This window comes from Haliaeetus leucocephalus, unplaced genomic scaffold (genome assembly GCF_000737465.1).
Source record: "Haliaeetus leucocephalus isolate CR32 unplaced genomic scaffold, Haliaeetus_leucocephalus-4.0 Scaffold636, whole genome shotgun sequence".
NCBI lineage: Eukaryota > Metazoa > Chordata > Aves > Accipitriformes > Accipitridae > Haliaeetus > Haliaeetus leucocephalus.
The window spans coordinates 5,310,232-5,314,942 of record NW_010973072.1 but is presented as its reverse complement, the minus strand read 5'-3'; the positions used below and the strand labels follow the sequence as shown (position 1 = coordinate 5,314,942).

General features: G+C 42.8%; 1 long non-coding RNA gene across 1 annotated transcript; it reads left to right on the top strand.

Moving 5' to 3' along the window:
* The first annotated feature begins 6 nt into the window (after nt 1-6).
* Nucleotides 7-2,550, top strand: LOC104838626. Its single transcript, XR_775087.1, has 3 exons — nt 7-662; nt 1,356-1,542; nt 2,057-2,550. It is a non-coding gene; the product is annotated as an uncharacterized LOC104838626 (long non-coding RNA).
* Nucleotides 2,551-4,711: the final 2,161 nt, after the last annotated feature.

Below are 4,711 nucleotides of genomic sequence, written 5' to 3'. Positions count from 1 at the left end.
TTTTTCTTCAGACCACCTTCCTTGGGGCCTAACCCTGTGGTCAAGAGACCCTCGAGCTCAAGCCGAAGAATTGAAATTAGCAGACGCTGTCGCACGGGCACGGAAAAGATGTCTGCCCCAGTGGAGGCCGTGTCACACGCGCTCCCTACGCGGCAGCCTCGCAGCACGCGATGGCGCCCGCCACAACGTGGATCCCTTCCTGTGAGGAACAAGCCGGGCCTCTGCCAGCTCTCGCTTGAAGAGCCGTTCTCCACAGGCTGCAGCTACCGAGACCATCCTGCAATTCCTGGTTCTTTTCATTGCTTCCCCTCGCCTGTAATTCAGTTAATTATTTATTAATTTAGTTCTGCCTTCTGGTTAGTAAAACATGAGGTTTCTTCATCTACATCACTAACTACTTGGAAGGATTATTTGCAACCTGGTTAGTGTTCACTTCACGTTTTCTGGTTTTTTTAAATAGAAAAACTCCCTGTGACATTGAAACTGGGTAAGGGAAGGGCAGGTTGGTTGCGTGCGATGCTCACCCGTCTCCAAGCGCAAGCAAACACTGGGTGCGTCAGCCACACAGCTGGTCCGGCAGGACCTCGAGCAGCCGGGAAGTCCAATTCGGGGACATGGACAGGGCCAGCCACGAAACCCGCGCTTAACACCATCCCGACGATGTAAATAATAACAGCACTACACATTGAAGGAAATCTTTATTGATTCATGTTTGATATTTGCTTGCCATTTGAAATTTCACTGACCTTTCGTTAGTCCACACAGTCGGTTTTGTTTTCTTCCTCACAAACCTTCCTCTCGTATTCCGCACCACTGTTGTCTAGAATCAAAATTGTACAACTGTTGTATGAACAAAAAACCCTGTCATTACCTATTTACGCTAGATTTTGTAAAATCTTTTAAAATAAAATACATAAATTCTGATAGTACGTCAAAATCATCATTCAAGTGGTACTTTGATTTAAAGAAGGGCTGTAACCATTTATTCTATATAAGGATTTTTTTTTTGCACAGATTTAGTGTTATGAAGATTATCTGACTGTATTAATTACATGTAATTAAAATCTATTATTTTTGCACTTAGTTTACTATCAGTGTTCCCAAGTGTCCAAAACTGCTCTTCAGCAAATTTGGCATAACTTTGATGAAGCATCAGCAGAGAGGAAATCACAGTGCTTACCTTCCAGCTCATTTTTTAACTTGAAATCTCTAGTATGAAATCCATGACAACACTGCCCAATCTCCCTAGAGAGAAGAAAAATGTAAATTATTGATTTTGAGCAGTGACAGTTTCTGCACAGAGCACATGCAAAACTACAACCCAACATGTTCTAAACCGGTTTCTGTTTTCTTAGATATTTTTACTCATGGATATGAAGGACAGTGAGGAACAGCCGTGTCCCTGAAGCTGCTTTCATAAGAGGGTTTTCAAAACTAAACAAAAATCAAACTCAAGGACAAAACATGTGTTTGATAAATACTGCTCTCTGTTACTCCAACCTCAGGGATAAACCTGGAGAGGAGCCACCCTGCCTGTGATGAGTAATGCTTTCATAAATTCTTTCTTGTTTTTTAGAAATATATAAGACTAAGCCAGGTATGCACGAGAGCTACGGCTGCGTCTCACCCACCTAACAATGGTTTGAGGGCCATGAGTCTGTGTTACATGACACACATAGAAATTGGACAATACAGAGCCTGGTTTTCCATAGTTTGCAGACAGAACTTACATTTTGCTAAATAGCATTGCTAAATTATTAGCACGGTAATTTTGCTAAGTAACATTTTAAGACGTGTCTTACGGTTATTTACTCAAAATTAATTTTGTAATTGGAAAACTGTCTATGAAATCATAAGAGAAGCTAGTGCAGACCAGAAATTGATAGCTCCGGTAGCAGTTAAGATGTAGAGATAATTAACATACCACACAGCTTGACTGCCATGACATACATTAATTTACGTGACGTCAAACCTTTTTGAAAGTGTTACTATGTTTGCCTTCAGCTTTCTCCCTTCTGGACAACACAATCCCCAAATTTAACATCTCTCCTTTTAGGTCAGGTTTTCTACACCTCTAATCATCCTTGCTACAATCACCCAGCTCCTCTCCAGTTGCTACACGCTCTTCTTGAAATGAGGACCCGAAGCAGACACGCTCCTGCTGCTTACCAACACTGAGCAGAGCAGAGCATTTCTACACATCACGACTCCCAGAAGGACACCATGTGCGGTAAAGTGGGAATTTGCATTACGCGTACCCGGCAAAGCCTGAGCTGCCATAGTTATAGCGCTATGAGAAGCTGCAGAGCTGCCATCGCATCACACGACGTGAGTCATTACATGTGAGCACAAATCATCCGAACTGGCACACATGGCCCTGTCCCCAGGCCGGACCGTGTGACGTGAAATTTAAGCTGGAAACTTCCTCTCTCACCCCGCGCTTGGCAGCGCTGCAGCCCCCCCGCAACCCTGGCCCCAGCCCTGGAGCCGGAGGGAGGCTGCAGCTCCCGCTGTCACCCAGCATGCCGGCACAGCAGGGCGGGTGGCCCAACAGCAGCCGGAGTCCGATGGGGCTGAATCTGTAGTATGGAGTCGTGTGAAATGGGTCCTCTCCTTAATCCAGCTTCTAGTATCCATCGTTGCATCATCTTTCAGAAATGATTTAGAAATCCCTCACACTGTGCAGTCTTACTGGTGAAAGCGGAAGGGGGAGCAAATTTAGTTTCATCATTTTTGTTGTTTTAACAGAGCCTCTTGCTGCTTTTTGAATTAATTGAATTTTACATGTGACAACCAGTATGACCAACAGAGGACAGCACATCCATTTCTTTTAATGATCAAAAGATCTTGAACTTGAAGCTGCCATTCACTTTTTCACTCAGGAAGTGAGAGTGACAGGCAGAGTAGAGCAGTGTGCCGTAAGTAAGCCAGCCAGCTTAAAAAGGCCTTTTTGTAATTAACTAGAGCCGTTTGGAATTCCAAGAGATTACTTAAAATAAATCTACTTCTAACCAGGCATTATTGCTAAAAAAACACTGTGGGTGCACCTCTCTGAAAGCTGAGTCTGTATTCTGAAGCAATTGTTTACTGAGCACTGCGATAACAGTTAAAACATACTTAGGAGTCAAAGCACACTTAGGATTGTCAGGTGAACTCTGCTAATTCCCCTTCAAAACTGCAGACAGACAAGGTGTCTGTAACTAAGTTTTGATTAAATGCGAGTGTTTATAAAACACTGAAGTAAAGCCAGACTACAGTGGTTTTATTGCATTTAATTTGAGGGCAGAGAAGACTCTGCAAGTCATAATGAAATTCAAAGAACAAACCCAAGGATTTCATGTGGCTGAGGGGAATTTCGTTACGGAAATTCAATTAACCTGCAAGAGTTGCACACATTGAAATCTATTATCTTTCCCCAAAAGCTGGCTATTGTGGTTTTTTTACAGCAACCTTTGCTATTCCTGGATAAATAATGCTTTATTACAAATGCATTGATATCTTTATATAATTAATAGCATGTAACAACATCTTCATCCACTATTGCTTTGCAAACATTCGCTTCTGCTTTCTATGAAATGTATCAAATAGTGTTTTTTTAAAAGATATGACTAAAGAAGGATGGGGTGTTAGACACAAGCACAAAGCAAATACACAGATCTAGGCGACACGTGAGGAATAACAGTGTCTCACGGCAGTGTGCAGGTCTGCCGCAAGTCCCAATTTACATTTGTCGGTCAGGGCCTGATCCCGTGAATTGCTGAGCAGAGTTAATTAACAGCCTAAGATACCGTTAAGTCAATGGGGACTGACAGTGCTCAGCAGTTCTCAGTATTGGGGCCCTTAAATAAAAGCCAGCCTATGGATTCCTGTTCATGCGAGTAACGATACTGCACGCATCTACAGTAATAACATGAATTATTCACATCAGTGTAGCGTGAAAGAATCAAGCCACAAAGCCTGTTTAAAATAACACACTAACATTAATTAGCATTCCTGTGATACATGGCAGGGTTATCATTTGGCCCATTTTTCACTCATATGCATATTCCTTTTATTTGCTGTGTACATAGGTCTGATATGAGGACATGGGGGAAAGTAAATACAGGAGATAAGACATCTATAAACATTAGTAGAAAACGATGGAAGGGGGTTACTGATTAGCTTTCTTCGCATATGAAACTCCTAGATCATATCGGAGAAATGTGAGTTAAGTGTTTTACCATTCTTTTTTTAACCATTATCTGATCAGAGAAGCATGAAAAGCACTTTATTGCTCACTTGATTTTTTTTTTTCCCTGTGCTAGGAGCCCTCTGCAGGAAGTGAAGCTGAATTTCACAAATCTTCCCTTTCTGACGTCTCCCGAATTTCTAGGAATGCCCCTTCCCTGTTACTATATTTGGAGGTAGTTTCTAGGAAAAAAAAAAAAAATATAAAAAAAATTCGGACGGTCTCGGACTTACCACACCTACTCTCGGAGGACTCTTGAGCCCCGGGTCTGCTGGCACGGCCCCCGCGGAGTTGAGGAGCTCACGGCTCGGGCTCAGCAACTCCCGGCGCAGCCTGCACGTCTTTGTAGCACTGTTGGAGGAATGAGCATGGAGAGGGAGTGGGAAGGGGAGAGGTGTCTTTGTGGCAACAATGAGTGAATCTTCTCTAGTTTTTTTCCTGGTGGCTGCTCTTTTTTTCCCCGTGCACTTTTTTTTTTTTTTT